Source organism: Desmodus rotundus, chromosome 7 (assembly GCF_022682495.2).
Source record: "Desmodus rotundus isolate HL8 chromosome 7, HLdesRot8A.1, whole genome shotgun sequence".
NCBI classification, from domain to species: Eukaryota; Metazoa; Chordata; class Mammalia; order Chiroptera; family Phyllostomidae; genus Desmodus; species Desmodus rotundus.
In genome coordinates this window covers 121389327-121408999 of record NC_071393.1, presented here as the reverse complement: position 1 = coordinate 121408999, position 19673 = coordinate 121389327, and the positions used below count along the sequence as shown (strand labels likewise).

Genomic DNA, 19673 nt, shown 5'->3' with positions numbered 1-19673 from the left:
GAGCAAAGTGACCAATCTTAACGGAACTTCTGCATTGGCAAAAGCCACAGCTATAGAAAGTGAGCAAGTGGAATGATGGGTGGATGTCTCCATGTGCTTCTGTTGTTTGCAGAGGGATACTAGTGACAGAACCATCCTCACACAGTCTGTGTGGTCTGGTGTTCTCACCAGCTGAGGCTCCACCAATGCCCAGTCCATCTTTTCAATAAAAAAATAAATCAATGGCTTGTCCATTGATATAAACTGGAGAAAACCAAGCTAATTACCTTCCAGGGTCTTGGGCTCTACACAGGAAATGACTTCAGGTCAATGACTCTACGGCAGAGATTTTCAACCTTTTTCATCTTTCGGCACACATAAACTAATTATTAGTATTAACATACTGCGACACACCATAAATATATTTTGTGCCAATCTGACACACAAAAAAAGATATAACTTTCATTCATTCACACCGGACAGCTATTGTTGGGTTGGCTGTTCCTTTTTTTTTTTTTTTTTTTAATTTGACAGTCTCAGGGAAAAGAGGTCAGTGCCTCTGACTAAGCCATCAGGTATTGTATGTTTTAAAAATTCTTGCAGCACACCGGTTGAAAATCACAGGTCTAGGACAATAATCAGTCTGTTCAGAGTGGGTCAAGCTGGTTTGATATTGAGGTCCTTATTTCTCTACCAAGCTAAATTTCTCACTAACGAGTTCTATCAACATAGGGCAGCAACATAAGAGGATAGAACTAGGAGGGACTACCTATAGGAAAATGGTTACATACTCACAACCCAAGTCAAATATAAACTATACTATTAATCTCTACTCACAGTCTATCTAAGTGTGTAGTGGGGATCCTTTCATGGTGGTGGGACAAAGTTCTGGTGGCATCCTGATTTATAGTGGTTGTTTTTTCTTAGAAAGTTTCAATGCAGGTGGGAGAAAATAGTGGGAGGACTAAAGAAAGTGGGGGAAACGGAAGGTGTGAACAATTTTAATTCCCGATAATCTCTCTCCACTCTAATTTGAACCTCTTTACTGCAACACCATGCCTTTCAGATGAAAGTCTCTCCATTCTCAGAACTGATGCCGCTTGTCCATACTTTCCACGGGACATACTGACATCCTTATGGCAGCTGTTTTCTGTGTTTGTGAATTAAAGTTTGAGAAGCACTTAGAAAAGTGCCTGGTAAATAACATGCGCCATGGAAACGTTAGGGTTATTATTATTACTATCATCATCATCATCATCATCATCATCATCATCCAGCTTCACCTGAGTACACAAATCCAATTTGGAATCCATTGTTTACAAGACACTGCCCTGCGTCCTACGCCCTTTTTATAGTCAAAGTATCGAAATGAACAGATAGTCAAAACCCCAGGTAGGCGTGAGAGTGAGGCCACAGAAGCGTAGATAGCCACCCTCTACCGTTGGCAATGGGTATGGGAGAGACTCCAAGGCGATCCCCGCTCCCACCACCACCGTGCCACACGCGGGTATGCTTTCCGCTCCTCCCAGTATCTGGATGGCGGCGTAGGCCGGCGCAAAGGGGCTCAGGGTCTCGATCCCAGCCCCGGGGTGCAGCGGGTGCAAGGCTTGTGGCGCCGGGGCACTGGGAGTAGTTCCCTGCTGTGTGGGCGTGGGGGCTCACCCCACCCGCTCAGGGCTACCCAATCAGGGCGCGGCTTGGGAGCGCACTGCAGCCAATCAGGAGCGGTGGGAGCGGTGCCTGGAGTAGCCAGCCAGCGGCAGCGCTGCGATCCAGAGGGAGCACGGTGAGAAGCAGCGCGGCCCGGAGGGGATCCCTGAATCAGCCCAGTGGGCTCCACCGCGGCGACCATCCAGAAGAAACTCGGGACCCTACGGCAGCGTCACCGGTAACCGCACCCCGCAGAGGGAGAGCCAGCGTGCAGGGGAGAGACGGGCCCCGCAGGTGGAGTGGACAGGGGGCGGGCCGGCCGCGAGGTCCTAGTGCCGCCGCCACTGCTTAAGCCCCTCGTGCCCCGTGCCTGCTTCTGCCGGCATCCCCGGGAGGCGCGACGTTTCCACACTCTGTGGTCGTCCAGGAGTGGGAGGAGGGGAGGTGAATCCATCTAAGGCATGTGGGGCTATGAGAGGAAGACCCCTGCGATCCATGCACAGATACTCAGACACTATTTACCAACGCGTGTCTTCCCAAAGATCTGGGTCCCCGGGACGTTTTTGTTGTCCCCAGTCGGGAGACGACAACAAGTGACCCTGGGGACTGTGCCTCCGCCCCCCACCCCAAAGCCTGAAATCCCGGCCTTGGCTTTTCTCCCCACATTTGGGGTGTTTGGAGGCAGGACCCCAGCCAGGACTCTCAGGCGTGCTGCCCGCTGGACAGCGCCCAGAGGCGTCCTGGACCCGGAGGACCCCGGGTTTGGATGGAGTTTCCTCCGCGCGTTGCCAAGCAATTTGCCGGACACTTGCCTCTGACTGGGATGAAGAGTTGAAGATGAGAGTGTGTTTGTGAGTGAGTGAGCGAGTGTGTACAGTGTGCGTGTGGCAGCCTTTCCTAAAAGGAGCTGCCTGAGGGCTCGAGTGAATCATTAACTGTGGTCTTGGGCAGCTGCTGGCCTCTGCCTGTCTCTTCTTCTCCTAGGGCAGGTCCTGCAGGCTCTCTGAGCCTTGCTGTCCTGATCTGTAAGGCGGCAATAATGATCGCCCCCTCCCGATAGTGTTGCCTTGAGGATTAAACGAGGCAATGCCTGAGAAACACTGAGCACCACGCTAAGTACTCAATTATTGCTGGCTCTTATTATTTACTATATGGACTGGATGGTCTTGAGTAAATCAAAGGTGTCCAAACTGGCCCAGCAACCATTTGGAGCTCTGAATAGCTTTCTACACTTGAAGGGAAAACACGCTATTAATGTTACTGATGGTATCATTTAAAGGTAATGTGTCCCTTGAGGGGGTAAAAACTTGCTCTATTGGAATGGTGAGAGATAAGTGGATTCCAGCTAGGGTCTTAGAAAACCTTTGTAACCTTTGGAAATAAATGTTATGAATGTTGTGTGAAGAGAATATTGTAGTACATTGTTCAATGCTTGTCTTTCACTAGTATGGCTGATGGGGGGGGCGGGGACTGGAAGATTCTTATACTTTCTACTCATCCCTTAAACAAGTAAAGGAGATAGAGAGAGAACAAAACCCTACACACAACAAAATGCCAGCAGCTCCTGGAAATCTAAATTGCAGCTGCCATTTTAGGTGGTTTTTCATAGGAATGACCTGGGTGGTCTGGTTCAGTCCTTTTGCCAACTGTGTCATTTTCCTTTTTTTGTTTAACCTGAAGAACAAAACATTTGCTGCCATTCATTTTTCTTTTCTCTTTTTTTAAGATTTTATTTATTTATTTTTAGAGAGAGGGGAAGGATGGAGAGAAACACCAATTGGCTGCCTCTCATGCATCCCCAGCACCCCCAACCAGGGACCTAGCCTGCAACCCAGGCATATGCCCTGACTGGGTTTTGAACTGGTGACCTCTTGGTTCACAGGCCAGCACTCAGTCCACTGAGCCACACCAGTCAGGGCCATTTTTCTTTTTAATACCTGAAATATCAATACATAGCGGGCTCTTTTGGAACTCTGAACCCTCTGCTACTTAACCTCCTACCCTTTGACAAATACAAAAGACCTTACTTCCCCAAGGTTCCTAGGGCACTGGAAGTGGGAGTCTCCTTGTCTTACCTCACCACAGTTCATCCATTGCGTGGGACCTGAGGAGAGGCACAAACTGCCCCAGTTCTCAAGGGTGTCCAGGGCCTTTCCCAGGAGCCTTAAGAATAAAAGCATCCACTTAGAGAAAGTGATTATCTTCGCAGGGGGTAGGAAGCCCACTTTCAGATGCAGATCTTTCAAGTCTCAAATTAATTCAGCAGCCCTTTCGGTTGTTAGGAAGACTTTTACTCCTCTACTGGAGTGGGAGGATCTGAAAGCTTGCTGCTGGAGTAGGGAAGGAGGAAGGGAAGGATGGGGGACAGGGAAATGATTGCTTATTTCTGAGCCAGATCTGCACCTGGTGAGAACTCTGTCTCTGTGGCTGATGGCTGGGAAACCTGGACAAGTTTGCTTTTCTGAGTCAAAGTCTCCCATTCTGTAAAATGAGGACTCTTTTTTTTTTTTTTTTAAGAGGAGTTTGTATTTTTAAGAAACAAACATTTGCCATTTATTTATTTATTTTTAGAGAGAGGGGAAAGGAGGGAGAAAGAGGGGAAGAGAAACAGTGATTGGTTGCCTCTCCCACACTCCCAACTGGGGACCTGGCCCACAACCCAGGCATGTGTGTTGACTGGGAGTCGAACCAGTGACCATTTGGTTCACAGGTTAGTGCTCAATCCACTGAGCAACCCAGCCAGGGCTAAAGAGGAGTTGTTTTAATTAATGGAAAACCCTAGTTCCAGGAACATTACAGGTCTGTAGCCTCCAGAGGAGGTCCTAAAGGTAGGGTCAATCATTTAGACTTGGGAAAGAAGAAAAGACTTGATTGAGGGGATAACGCCTGAACTGAGTGTAGAATGATGAGCTAGTCTCTTGTGCAGACAGGAGGGAGGTGGGATTGGAAGGAATTAGAGCTGAGGAGAGAAGACATTCCAAGCAGAGAGGCGATCAAAAATGCTCCAATAGTCAGTTTAGGCTGAACAACCCCCAAATCTCAGTGGCTTATGACAGCCAAAGTTTATTTCTCACTTATCTGCATGTCCAGTGTAGATCAGCTGTGGTTCTGCTTCTGATCTGGTTTCATTCTGGGACCCACTGACGCTAAAGAACAGCTTCTTTCTGGGATGATACCTCCCTATGGGAAAGGGAAACAAGAAAACTTGACAGAACAAATACAGCACTTAACGTCTGCTCAGAAGAAGCAGACAGCGCTTCAGCTTTCTTGCTCTTGGCCAAAGTCAGTCACATGTTCAAAGCTGAGGTCCGTGGTGTGGGAAAGGATAAACCTCCTGCAGACAGTAAGAAGAGGCCAAGTAGGAGGGAAAGTGCAGGAGGAAAACAAAGCCAGGGAAGTGGCTTTGGGAAGTGGCCTGGAGGCAGATGATGAAAGACCTGGGTCATTTGCTAGGGCATTGGGATGGTATCTTAGGGGCAGGGAACAGCCACTGAAGGGTTTTAAGTTGTGTCTCCACATCAGAGTTAAGGCTGAGTATTTCTAGTGGCAATGTGGGGAGATTGAGATGGGTGAGACTAAAGGCAAAAGATGATGATGGCCTGAACTAATACAGCAGCCTCCAGTCTCTCTCACTGTCTGTCATATGACCTGAGATTCCACTGCTAGAAAATGACTCAGTTGGCACTTGTCTTGTTTATTAAGTCCTCTCCTAAAATGCACATGCTCCCTCATCGTAGAGTCATTCTTTTATAACATTATCTACAGCAGCAGTCCTCAAACTTTAGCAAGCATCAGAATCACCTGGAGAATCACCTGAGGAAAAGCACGGATATTTGGGGCTCGCCCCCAGAGTTCCTGAATCAGTGGGTCTGTTGTGGGCCTGGGGACTAGCATTTCTGAGATGTGCTCAGGTGATGCCGATACTGCTGGTCCAGAGGCCACACTTTGAAGACCACAGAACTAAAAGGATAAACTAAGACATGGTGGAGGGAAAGACCTGAATAGAAGGGCCTAGTGGAAAGAAGAAAAGTCTGGAAGGTCCCAGCATTCTATGTGGCACCTTTGCTGAAGGCTGACTCCAGCCGTGAACAGTGGGGTAAGAGTGACAGTCTCTAGGAGTATATTAAATTTCAAATGCAATTCTCATAGCGAGGAAATGAAAAACGCTCGAATTCGTAGACTTTGAATACAAGAAGAAGACAGGCGCTGCTTCCATCCCCCCCGTTGTCATTCTGCCCTGACTCCCCTTTCTGTCTCTGAGCACACACCCTTTTGCCTGGAATACACTCAAGCCTGTCAGTGTCTTCCAGTCCTGACCCTCGCTCTTCTTGTCATCCTTGTTTTAATTTCTGGAGCTGGGTTAGCCCACTGGGTGGACCTTTGGCTGAATTTTAAGAGAGTCAGACCAAGAAATTTCTCACTTCACTTGGGGTCATCTTCATGAATAAAACATCTGCACCATGTGATCATGCAAATTGAGATCAACACCCCCAGGATAAATAGCTCCATGGGAAACCAAGGTCTTCATCGGTTTGGCTTATATCAGTGGGTGGAACAAGGCCCAACAATTCTCTCAACGGTGACTCACCACTTCTGTAATGGGAGAGCATTCCAAGAATGAACATTAAGGAGAAAATATGTTGGTGTGTACAGTGTGACACAAGAAATAAAACATAGTGAAGGTCTGTTTCCTTTTTACTGTATTCTTCTCAATCCCGGATGTGGGATTGAACTCTACGAGGGCCCAGGTAATCAGTGATATGCCTGGCCAGCAGATACCATGTGACTGCATGAAATACTTTGAGGGTCAATGTTATTTTGAGGGCTGGCTAGCAGGTTATATCATTTGTTTCAAGGTGGAGTGAGTGCAAATTGGTATATTGGGGTGTGGATAGAAAACACTAAAAATGCTATACATGTTAAGTTTGTATAAAATAAGACATGTCTTGGTGGGCCCAAGCTATAAAATGAAATGAGTATGATTTGAAAAGACCTTTTCCCTGATTGAGAGTTGACAGAAAAATAACACCTTGAAGGTGTGCTCTTTGAGACTGGAAAATTCCACAGGATTCTGCGTACCTCCAGGGGTGGCTGAGATATCTATGCCGGGGGCCTGAGGCCAACCCTCTTGATTAGATCCGTATGTTCTCCTCTGCCAGTCATTTCGCAGGTTTCCCCTCTTCCTGCAGGCTTGGCCTGAGTGGTACCTTCTCTTGGTCAGTTCTGAGACCCCTAATCTCAGGTCTCCAGGAAACTTGGTCTAAAGTTTCAAAAGATGCAGCAGATAAAACCCTAGGCAGGAGAGAGCCAGCGAGGGAAAGGACTCTGACACTAGCCACAAGGGATTTGCAATGCTGAACACAGTCTTTAGAAAGGGTTACAATTCCCTGTTGGACAGCATTTATCCAGCAATATGATATGTAAGAAATATACACATCAAGTCACCAGATAAATAGTATCCTGTCTCTATGTTTATGTTGAATAAATGCTATCACATATACATATATATGTTTTCCATCTCTGGCAATTTTAGGAGGAAGGTCTCTAGTGCTATTGCTGTCTTTCTGAAAGGCATTGACTTAGAAACAGTTGGCTACAATTGTATAGAGAGGTAACAGAAGGGCAGGATTGAAAACTCCAAGTCCCTTGTATTTTTTATTCATTGTGTGTGCTTCTGTGACTCCCAGCTAGCTCCATGTTAACCTGGACTTGTCAGCCAGGGGACCTCATTAATAGTCAAGAGATGGTCACTGTTCTTTGTGATATGTAGTCACAATGAGTGGGAAGCTACTTTGCAGAGAGTTGATGGCCCAGCAAGATCTCTGGAAGTGGCTTCATGCAAATGCACTGAGTGTCTGCTGGGTGCAAGGCTCTGAGGAGGATGCTGTGGGGAAATAGAGAAGTATAATGCTTAGTCTTCTGATATAGCCTCTGATCTGAGAGAGCAATGGCATAATAGTTATGCAAAATCACAGCTCAGTAACAATGTGGCCAACAGTGGGCAAAGCACCAAAGGGCATACCACTGTGCTATGAATTCAGAGACAGGGACTCTTTCTTAGGCTGCACTGGGTGGAGAAGATTCATAGAGGTGCAGTCACACTGGGTCGGAGGGTAAAGTAAGAAGACTGAGGTGTAGCCAAGGGTTTTAGGGACTGGACCGAAATTTACTGTGGCTGCCCGGTGGTCAGCACAGGCTTCTTCCTGGCCTGTGATTGGACATCTGGAACAGAAGAGAAGGGAAGTCTGAGCTTCAAACAGTCTTCTCTTGACTGCCACCTGACCGCCTAATTAGAGTATTCTGCTGGCTTGCATCACCTCTGACATGTGAAGCCTTTGGGTGATTCATTAGCAGATGAATAACCCTGGACTCTAGTTTGACCTTCTTCACATGTTCATTTTATTAATAGGATGCTCTTTGGAGCTAAGGATGTTGAACCTCTGTATAAGACATCTAATCCCATCATAAACTCTGTCACACTGGCAGGCAGTAGTTCCCTTTCGACTTGCAGAGTGAGTTGGGAAGGTCAAGTGACTTGTTTAAAGTCATGCAGGAGTCCCCTGGCTCCTCTGCATTCACTGGTCCCACCTGTCCTGACGTTTGGTGGTGACCAGCTTAAGTTACTTCACAGATCTCTGTAGGGAGGGAGGGTGGCCCTGAGAACCCGGGACCCCTGAATTCTAGTTAGGATTTTCTCTGTCTACGTTATACTCCCGGAGTCCCTCACCTCTAACTCCAAAAGGTCCTCGTTACTTTTAAGTCACAGGTGAGATAATTACACCTTTCCCTTGCAGGCTTAACCCTGGCTTCCCTTGAAAGAAGGTACAATTTAGTGCAGTGGGTCTGTGCGAGCACACCATGTGAATGAAATGGCTTTGTCAGCACCTTCCCTGCCAAATGCCCACCGATGCAGAAGGGACATCCGCAGCTTCCACTCTGCCTGCACTTTGAAGTGAGCCCCTAGATAGACCCTACCGCCTTGATAGAATCACTCCACTGGCTGCCTTCCTTTTGAAGTTAGCTAATTACTTCAAAAAAATAGTGAGATGTTTTAAATGAACACAGATTTTATTTCTCACTTCGCTTTAGAAACTGAATGTATTTGTCTATCTTTCCTGACCTAAGCTTTTGAAAGGGAAAAATTATGTCCTGGTTAAGTGGATGAGCCTGGGGTGATCCAGAGATGGTGAGCTTATCCAGTTTTACATTGTTTAATGTTGCCCATTATTTATGTTAGCTTTCCAATTACAGTCCATTGTGGCACCCCACAACCATCAAAAATACAGTTTTACTTCTGTATTTTCCTGCCCTCACCAAATATAAAGTATTAATTTTTCCACATCATTCCTTGTCCCTACATTTCCCTTGACTTTAAACTCTGAACAGTTGAAGGGTGTGAAACATTTTTATTATTGAAATCATCACAGTCACTATTAATAACTATCATTCATCGAGTTTTACTGTGTTTCAGGTCTTCCACTAGCCGTTTATATACTACATTATCTGACATAATTTCTGCCTCAACTCTGTAAGGTTGGGGAGAGTAGCATTTCATTTTACAAAGGAGACAAACAGAGACTAGACTTCAGTAATTTGCCAAAGGTTGCAGTAGGCCCGGGCTTTGAACCCCCCTTCTGATCTCAGCTTGGCAGCTGCGCTCCTCGTCACTCCTGCAGCTGGAAACAGCAGGAAAAGCACACTGAAGAGTTAAGAGGCTGTCTGTCCACTTGGGCCACACCTGCAGAGACCCTGGTGGAGGGAAAACTGCCCTTGTTTTTGCTTCCAGTTCACGCCTTCAGCAGGCCTGTTGAAGCACACCGCCTTCTCTTCTTTGCTCTATCTCTTCCTCCTTAATGTTTTTGTTATAAAGCATCTAAAAACGTGGTGAGTTGGGAGTGGAGATCTGTTTGAGTAAAACTCAGCATGTCTGTCGCTCTCCATCAGCTTAATTGGCACATGGGGGCAGTGCCCTCGGCAGCAGCCCCTCCAGCTGCGCCATCTGTCACACTCCAGGGCCCTGGAGCTCACGTGCTCTGTTCTTGGTTGGTGTTCAGTTCCTGACCCCTGCATGGGCCTTGGGGAGGCAGTTCCAAGGAGTCAGAGTCATTTGCTGTCACTGTTAGACAGCTGGGTGACTTGGCTGGTCACAGCACAGTGCTCATGGGCCCAGGGGCTTTGGTTGCTTGTCATCTGGTTGCCACTTTTCCTGTGAAGAGGACAGAGAATGTGCATCCAATCCTGGCTGGGCACTGGGCAGAAGTGGGTCCTGGCCATAAGAAAGCTAGATAAGCCCTGGCCTGGTAGCTCAGTTGGTTGGAGTGTTGTCCTGTAGACTGAAAGGTCGTGGATTCAACTCCTGGTCAGGGCACATCCCTGGGTTGTGGGTTTGATCTCCAGTCAGGACGCGTATGAGGTGGGTCGATCAATGTTTGTCTCTCACATCTATGTCTCTCTGTCTCTAAATGCAGTGAAAAAAAAGTCCTCGGGTAAGGATAAAAAAAATCAATCAATCAATCAATCAATAAAAAGAAAGCCAGATAAGACTGTAGGTTCATTTACTCACTTACCGAGGAATGTAAGTCTTGGGGATGGAGCATGCCGAAGTGGTGAGTTGAGAGCACAGACTCGGGAGCCAGAATGTCTGGGTTTGAATTGTGTGGCCTTGGGCATTATTTAAACTCCCTACCTCAGTTTCTTAATCTAAGTAAATGTACCCACTTCGTAAAGATCTTATGAGGATTGCATGGCATATTTAGGTAAATGAGTTGTAAAGCACTATGAGATCAATGCCTGGAGACAGAAATGCTGCATAGTGTTTACCAAATAGCACGTAAACATGAGTAGGCAGGCGACCATCGTAAGTAAGTAGACGGTGTCCTGGGAGACGAGGCTCCTGGAATTACTTCAGCAAAGGTGCTCCTCGTGCCTTACGTGCACGTGGAATCTTACTAAGTCTACTGAGGGGATTTGCCATTTTATTTATTATAACTTTCCAATTACAGTTGACGTTCAATATTTTATTAGTTTCAGGTATATAAGTTACAAAGTGACCCCCCCCCCCCGATTAGTCTGGAACCATACATAGTTGTTACATTATTAGGGAATTTGACGTTTAAACAATCATGTGAGAAATACGTTTGTAAACTGCCTTTTTGTAAAGTGGACATGAGAGAAACAGCGTGAGAGGGGGAGGGAAGTCCAGGATGACCTGGTCCGTTTGACCAGGGCTGCCAGAAAGATAGAGCTGCCATTGACTTGGGTGGGGAAGGCTTGAGTGGGGAGTAGTTTTGGGGGGAGGGCGAGTCCTAGTTCAAGTTTGGATGTGTTATGTGTGAGAGGACTGTTAGATGTTGAAGTGAGAGTGTTTGGTGGGTGTCCTCGGAGATGGGTGGGAAGAAGGGCTGGAAACATCCATGGGGTGATCCTCTCTACAGATTACAGCTGGGTGATCCACAGCCGGGAAGGAAGGAAAGTGGACAGACAAGGGGAGGAGCCCTGGCGCTGAGCCAGGGGCCATCCCTGCTCCAGCAGAAAAGTCAAGCCAGCTCTGGTTTGTTCCGTTCTCACTTCGCCAGTGTAGAATGAAGTGTGCGTGTGTCTGTGCTGCTGTTTGGGTCGTTTGTCATTTGAGCTCTGTAATGTTTAGACTTCGGTCAAGACACGAAGGTCAGATACCATGTGACCTCTTCCTATCAACTTCCTCTCTGAGACTCAGTTTCCCTATCCTGAGATGGGAATGAGTAATAAAAATGCCCATTGCAGAGGTCTGAGGGCTCAGTGACTGCAGTGTGCTAATGATGGGATGTGTTTCCCCATTTATCACTGTAAAATTCTCACAAGTCACGCCCACGTGTGAGAGGCGAGGAGGAGCGGTGACAGCTCACCCAGTTTAAAGCCCTTTGAATTTTCCCTGAACTGGAAACCACATTTGAATGCAGCCCATACTGCTATTATGTTCCTTCTTTTTATTAAAAATAAAAGGCGGAAGTCAAGGAGATACTGTCATAAATTCCACACACATATGCCAGACACTTATGCTTTCTCTGTAATTGAAACACGACATCAGAGGTCAGGTCCGGCCTGCGTATGTGGCAATCGGTGCATGAGCCACAGAGGCACAGCATTCAGAGACCTGAAAACGGAAGTGCAGAAAACATGGGTATTCCTGGCAATGGCAGTGTTCCAATAATACATACGCCACGATGAGCCAGGTAAGAAGGTCTCACTCTTTTCTAATAAACTAACTGATCCTTCCCCACTGCTTTATTTATTTATTTTTATTTTTTGTCCTCACCTGAGGACATGCCTATTGATTTTAGAGAGAGGGGAAGGGAGGGAGAGAGCAAGACAAAGAAACATTGATTATTTGCTTCTCATTTGTGCCCTGTTTGGCACCAAACCTGCAACCTAGGTATGTGCCCTGACTGGGAATCGAACCCGAGACCTTTCTGTTTATGGGATGATGCTCCAACGAACTGAGCTACACCAGTCAGGGCACTCCCTCACTGCTTTAAATTCAAGTTTTATACTTGGTTGGAAAAATGTATCTAAGACACTTGGTTTCACTCAGCAAATGATTCTTAATCTGGTTCTTTCTTTATTTTTTTTAAGTCTCTCTCTTTCAAAGCTAAAGAACAATCCAGAGATATGGAGACTCAAATTCTGATGTTTTGTGTCTCAATTTTCTAATTAGTATGTCTGCTGTGTTTGCATTTATGGTTTGTGTGCTTTGAAGTTGTGGCTTTTCTGTTTCGCAAGAGTTACTGTCAGGGAGACGTCTACCAAATGAAACACTACTATTAGTGGTGGCAGGGCCGAATGTCTGTGTGACCGTGTGGTTGGCTTCTCAGTCCTCACTAGAACTTTCGAGAAGCCTTCTCCAGAGGGAGGTGGGTGGTGTGAGGACTGAAAGAAAACACTGGAAATACCCAAGCAGACAAGTTGATAGGAAAGAGCTCCCAGTGATTCTCTTTCTGGTCTTTCAGGTCAAAGAGCTAAAGAGAATAGGCATAAACTGTGGGAAATTTCCATCAGCTTGGAAAAAACAATAGAATAAATAATTCTTAACCATGAGGTGAGAGCCCGGGGAGTCACAAGGTCAGAGGATCCTGCCCCATTTGTCTGTGGTGACAGCCTCCCCGCCCCCAAAAGGAACGCCTTACCCTTAAACAATAGAAGTGTCCCTGGGAAGCTGAGGAGGTACTACTAAGGGAGTTTTTAGAAATCATATTATTTCAAAAGTATAGCAGTGGTTTACCTTTCTGTATTTGCTAAATTTTCCTTTGTGAGAGCATATACCTTTTATAATTCAAATACATATAAATATTAGAAAAATAAATTTAAAGGAAGGAAATATACCAGGAGTGTGAAGGTGGGTGAGTTGTCACTACTTAAAGGTGCTGAGTTGCTCACATTTTTTGGTAACGTGTGGATTATTTTGCCCTACAAGTTGTATGTCGTTCTAACATCTGCTCTCTAAATTTATATCTATAAATTTAAACCTATAAAGAAGTACCCAATGTCAACAGTGCCTGTCACGCATCAACACCCAAGACCTTGCTCTGAAAAGCAGAGCCAGCCCTCAGTCAACACATACTTATGCTGCTCTCACGCCGTGCCAAGCCCACCCAGTGTATCCCTGCTCCTGGCCGCTGTCCCTGGCTGTTGGAGACGCCCACGTGCCCTGCCTGTGGTCAGCAGACACGAACTGGGGATGTTTCTTATTTTCGAGGGGCCTGCTTCACCAGGATAATGTCAAGATCAGCTGTGTCCTGATATAGCTGCAGCCCTGAGACCCACGGTGGTGCTTTAGTGTTTGGCTAGGTTGTTTGGATTTTATGCTGTGTGTCTGTTTGGTTGGGGGAGGGTGCAGGGGAAGGGATTCTTTAAAAAGGGAAGGAGATATCCTCTGCACACTGAAAACGGAAATAAGGAATTATCAGTTCAGGGTCAGTAGAAACCACAGTGCCTGGCTTCCTTCTGCTCTGCTCCTCCAGGATGATTCTGTTTTGTTTTGAAGGATCTGAAAGTGACAAGAGCTAGATAAATTGCTCAAGGGTGGAGCTTCTAACAGGGAGTCCAGAGATCCCCAGGGGATTCACCAAGAGACTTTGGGAAAAGCATCTGCGAAGCACCTAAAATTATTATAAATAATGTCGCATGTATGTGTATTTTCCCGGAGTCAAGGGTCTCTGGCCTAAATTATATCTCAAAGAGATCCAGACTTTCATACATTTTTAAAGAAGATTAAGAACCAGTTCGAGGGGGAGCTGTTCAAGTTCCAGTTGAGCATCTTGGCCATGGCCCTAACTAGAGAACTCTTCCTGAGGGATGACGTGTGTGTGGAGTGGAAGCATCAGGGTGAATGTGTGGAACATCTTAGGGGCACCCACGGAAGTCCATGCTGCAGAAAGATGAGGAAGGTTTCACTTCTTCAAGTGCCGAAAATCCAGAAATGCTCAACCCCAGCACTTCTGCCTAATGCTTCCTATTCTCCTTTCCCTCTGCTGTCCTTGAGCCTATGCAGAACTCCTCTAACTCTGTGTTATCTGAAGAATTCACTATGGAACTGAACACTAATAGCTCCTTTACCTGGTCTTCCTCTGGGTTCTAAGCAAGCCAGGGTGATTTTCCCCTGCACTGGAAGGCTGAATTTGGCCCAAGCCTCCATGATGATAACAAGAGAAGGCGTTTACACTGAACTGCTGAGTGTCTGTTTATCCCGTGCCCAACATGTTAAGGATGACCTTGCCACACTGGGTTCTTCTTTCTCCTCATATTATACATTCTCTCCGGGTAACCTAATCCAAACTCACGGCTACTGATCACCTGCCAATCTGTATTAGCAACACTCATCTCTCTTCTTCTGGGAGCTTTCCTTGTCTATTTGACAGGCTCCAACAGATATCTCCCACAGGCCCAGCAAGTACTCTGGGGTCTCCAACTTAACTCATCACATCCCCACCACCCTGAAGTCCCGATCTTGGTGAACGGCACTAAGGTTTGGAAATCTAAAAATCTTCCCAGGTTTCCAAGGACCTTTGTCATCCACCCACCATGTCACTACTCCCTCAATCTACATGAGTCCCAAACAGGCTTTATCCCCACTCTTGATGATCTTACATCTTAAAGGGCTCATGACAAAGTCCTTCCTCCTGATCCCTCCTCTTGTGATGCCTGATCACTCTGTTTACCATTTGGTCTTCCCACCTTGCTGTCCCCTTCCTCATTACTTCCAGAATGGCCATTCTAAAATACACGTTATTTCCTCATTGTTTACTTGATCTCCTTAATGCTGTCTTTATGACAAAACTCAACCTTCTCAGCACAGCCTACCTGACTCCTAGACTTCCCAACCTCCTGTCTTACTACTGTCCTGGCTCATCCCTTCCAACACACTGAGTTACCCATCATTCAGGAAGCACAACATGCTATCCTTCATCTCCTCGTCTAACATATGACAATTTGTTACAGCTGTTTTGAGCTTAATAAAAAACTATTTGGTCTTGTACAAAACAGATATCCTCTTTCTAGCTCTGCATCGTCCCATCCCTCCCTCCTTCTCCATTCTTAACCCAGTAATCTCAGGCCATCTGTGAATTTGAGCCTCCTTTCTTCCCCTAGCCACATCTTCCCCTTACACTATACCTTACTTCTATCTAGATCCTGCCCTATCTCTGATACACATTCCCGAGGTTGGAGTCAGTGATGGGTGATGTTCAGGGGAGGTCTGGGGACAAACGAGAGAGTCAGGGATGTCTGTTGCACACACTGTTTGGTAAGAAACAATGGTTTTGTAAGTTCACAACTCTTTAAACATGGCTAAGTAATCTGGTGCCCTCTAATTGACCCTACTGTATTGGCCTGCTTTGTTCTTATAGATGTCATACTGTCAACTTTGAATGTCCTGTTTCCCTGTCCCCAATTACTTTCTGTTCATCTTTCAAGCCCCTGCTCAGGTATCACCTTCCCTGCCCCACGACTGGACTAGGTGTCAGTCCGCTGTGTGCCAGTGGCACTGTGGGGGTTCCCAGGGTAGCCCTGAGCCCACGGTTGTGACTGTCTGTTGATTTGCTCATCTCCCTCTCCAAGGCAGGGGCTGGGCCCTAGTCCTCTCTCTGCTCCCAGAATTTCACTAGAACGTGCCAAGCGATAGGAGGTGGTCAATAAATGAATGATAAAAAGCTTTTATGGAAGTAGTGTTTACTTGCTGGGTACTTTATTTTGTTGGATAACGTGTGGAATCCACAGAGGGTTTGAGACAAGTCTATTTCCCCTCTTTTAGGTATTTTCAACATATTTGCAGGCGAGTGTGTATATCAATCCCAAATTAATTGTGGACACTAAAGAGAAAGGTTTTGCAGCGCTGCTGTGGTCATTCAGGGAATTCGTGGCAGGGAATAGCCCAGGAAATAACCTCTCGCCCCTCCTCTGAGGTGAGTTTCAGTTTGTGTCAGGTAAATAGAAAAGTCCTTCCCCATAGAAGTTTGTGACCGGGATTAACACTGTGTTCGCTGGTCATTTTTTTGCCTTCTTTTACAAAACTGTATTAATACTCGTGAAACTTTAAACTTTTTATTGTTAACTCCTTGCAGTCGGGTTTCCAGTTTAGCTGCTTTTCTCTATTCCATGGATGCTTGTTGCTTTCCTTCTGGGTAGCTGGCCCTGACCTGGCAATACCTCCAGAGCGGGCATGGACGTCCTTGGAGGAGCTAACGTTCTAGATAACATTAAGGGTCAGCACTGACTGTCCAAGCCCCCATAATGTCTCATTACTAGAGTAACCTACCTTGAAAATTTTCTCTTGCCTTTGTGACCCTGGAGGTGTCTGTTTTTCCTCCGTTTCTCTGTCTGGCTCTGTCACTTTGCCCTGCCCCCTTTTGCTTCTCACTTCCCTGCTTTCCCATATGTAGTCATACTCCATCTTCTTCCGTCTATCATTTCACTTCCTCTACTGATAACCTATTCATTCTCTTTGCTTCATATATCATCTTTGTGTGTGTGTGTGTGTGTGTGACTGTAAAAATCTAACTTTTTACCTCTCATTTTTACCTCTAATTAGACCCCAAATCTACATATTCTACACCCACCTTCTTTTTCACAGTCCTTGAATCTCAGCATTTCCCAAATTAGAGCTCACTTTTCATCCCCACACCCAATGAATTCCACGTTCCTAGTTTCCTTAGGATGTTTACTGGGTCCCGGGCTTAATTGCTGTTCCCTAGCACTGTTGTTTTCTTTTGTTCTGCTGAATGAAGAATAAGCTCAAGGATTCTTTTGGCGATAGGCATTTACTTTCATTTTCTTTACCAGTCAAGGCTTTTCCCTGAACATTTGACATGTTCCTCCTTTTTCTTAAGTGGGGGCGGGAGGGTGGGAGGGTGTGTGTTGTTACTGGGCTGCTGGATTGCACAGCTCCAGGGGCAGCGTTCAGAAAGGGGACGCATTCCCGTTCCATCAGATGTGAGGGGCGCCCCCTGGAGTTGTGCAGCACAGTACTGTGGGAGTGTTGGGTGTGAGGGGATGGAGTATACGATGGGCTTCTGGGAGGGAAGGATCCTGAAGACTGAAATGGCAAGGCAAGAGTTAAGGGGAGTTGGCAATTCAACACAGGAGGAACGTTTTATTTCTTCAAAAGAAGGCAGGGTGGGAGAGTAAAGCTCTGTGTTTTCTAGACAAATGTACATTGAGCTAACTTTATAGTAGAGCCACCCACCAAGCTTGAGGTCTGTGGCCTAGCACTCTGTTTTCCTCTAATCCTTGTTATTCTTGATATAGGGAGCGTTGGCAGGCGCTTCTAAAATGAGGTTTCATGTTCCTGCAGCTGTACTCAATAATTGGGATGGTGGCAGACTCTCTTGTCACAATTGGACTCCTTTAGATATGGTTTCCACATGGCCCAAAGAGGAAGGCGACAGCGCCGGTCACACTGCTGCCTGCCATTTACTAAAACAACACAGTTGGCTGGATACATCAGCCGTGGGACACCTTGGCTGGTGCCTAGAGCAATGAGGTCTGCTGTTCAGGGGCCCTTGGAGCACCAGCCAGGCAGGTTGCTGCCTTCAGCTGCCCTGGCTTTGCAGTATGTGCCACACGGGCACTGCTCACATCAATGACCATAAAAATGGGGTGACCATACAATGTGGTGTCCCCGCCTCTGGGATGTTCTCTCACAAGGCATTTCCAAGCTAACTGATGCCTGGCATCCAGCCAGCTAGGCTGTTTCCTGCCTCAGGCTGAAGCTCACACTACTACTTCCTTTTTTCCCAAATTTCTAAGATCTCTCCCTTTCTTCCACTTTCACTTCCTGAACGCCTTGACCATAGTAATGAAATCAGCAAGTTCTTGCCTTGTTCACCAGGCTAACTCCTACTCCTACTTTTTCTAATAGAAATAATAATGGTACTAGATCACAATAACGGAGCACTTGTTATTCACTGTGCTAAAAGTCTTACGTGCAGCATTTTTCCCATCCTCCCAGGAATCTCTGAAACTACTAGATGAGATGCAGGTTTGGAGAGTTTAAGAGCTATTCCCATACTTACACTCACCAGTGACGAGGGACTTGGCCTGCCTGACTGCAGAGCTGTCAGGTGCTCTCATGCAGTGTGCTGTTCATCTTCCTAAGACCCAGGTGAGACACAGCCTCTTCCCAGAGCCTGCCTAGGCTCCTCCACCTGACCCCTGTGACCTTTGGTCATTCTCTGTAGTAACCTACGTTGTCATTCAATTTCAGGGCCCCCTTAGAGGTGGTGGAGATAGGTGTTCCTTTGCTTTTCTGAGGTTCCCAGTATGTTAAAGACTAAAGAAATTCTGTAGTATATTTTGAAATTAGGGAGCTTGATAACTCCAACTTTGTTATTCTTTCTCAAGATTCCTTTGGCTATTTGGAGTCTTTCGTGGTTTAATATGAATTTTAGGATTATTTGTTTTACTTCTGAGAAGAATGATGTTGGTATTTTGATAGGGATTGCATTAAATCTGTAGGTTGCTTTGGGTAGTATGGATATATCGATGGTATTAATCCTTCTAATCCATGAACATGGTATATCCTTCCATTTATTTTGTCCTCTTCAGTTTCTTTCTTCCATGTCACAGTTTTTAGAGCAGTCTTTTTTACCTCCTTGGTTAAATGTGTTCCTAGCTATTTCATTCTTTTTGATGCAGTTAGAAATGGAATTGTTTTCTTAATTTTTCCTTCTGACCATTCATTATTACTGTGTAGAAATGTCGTGGGCTCATGTATATTAATTTTTTATATGACAACTTTGCTGAATTCATTAATTAGTTCTAATAGTTTTGGGGGGCAGAGGTCTGGGATCTGGGGTTTTCCATATAATGTCATCTGCAAATGGTGACAATTTTACTTACACCTTTCTAATTTGGATGCCTTTTATTTCTTTTTCTTGTCTGATTGCTGTGTCTAAGACTATATTGAATAAAAGTACTTAATTGAAATAGAAATAATCCTTATCTTGGTCCCTAACTTAGAGGAAAAGCTATGAGCTTTTCACCATTGCATATGATGTTAGGTGTGGGTTTGTCACATATGGCCTTTATTCTGTTGAGGTATGTTCCCTCTATACCCACTTTGTTGAGAGTTTTTATCATAAATTGATGTTAAATTTTGTTATGTGCTTTTTCTGCATCTATTAGATGATCATGTGACTTTTTTCTGAAAAGAGATTAGAAAAATGTTCTGACCTTTTTTTGTATCTGTGCATTCAACCATATCAAAACCTTTAACCTAGACTCATACACATAGAAACCCACCATGTAACATAAGTTTGCTACACACAAGATAACTACCAGAGTTGTAAATGATATTCATTGAACTGTCTATGCAGAGCATTTTGGTAATGGGGCATGAATTTAAGCTTGTAGGAGTTACATCTTTCAATCCTTTCTGTATATTCCTGTGACCAAATGTGTACTTTCATTTTTAATGATGTTTAAAGTCTTTCATGAGTATGAAACTAATTGGTCTTTCTGGATTCTATATTATCAACTTCTCAATCCCTAACATCTAGCACAGAGTCAGGATT

General features: G+C 45.5%; 1 protein-coding gene across 6 annotated transcripts in view; it reads left to right on the top strand.

Moving 5' to 3' along the window:
* The first annotated feature begins 1707 nt into the window (after positions 1-1707).
* Positions 1708-19673, top strand: part of STON2 (stonin 2) — a 123845-nt gene continuing 105879 nt past the window's right edge. For 2 of the 6 annotated variants that reach the window (XM_045201179.3, XM_045201180.3), the window contains exon 1: positions 1708-1867. The gene's annotated coding sequence lies outside the window, so the exon portion shown is untranslated. Of the gene's footprint in view, positions 1868-15918; positions 16065-19673 lie in introns of those variants that run through there. The other 4 variants (XM_045201183.3, XM_045201182.3, XM_045201185.3 and 1 more) reach the window with 4 other exon arrangements.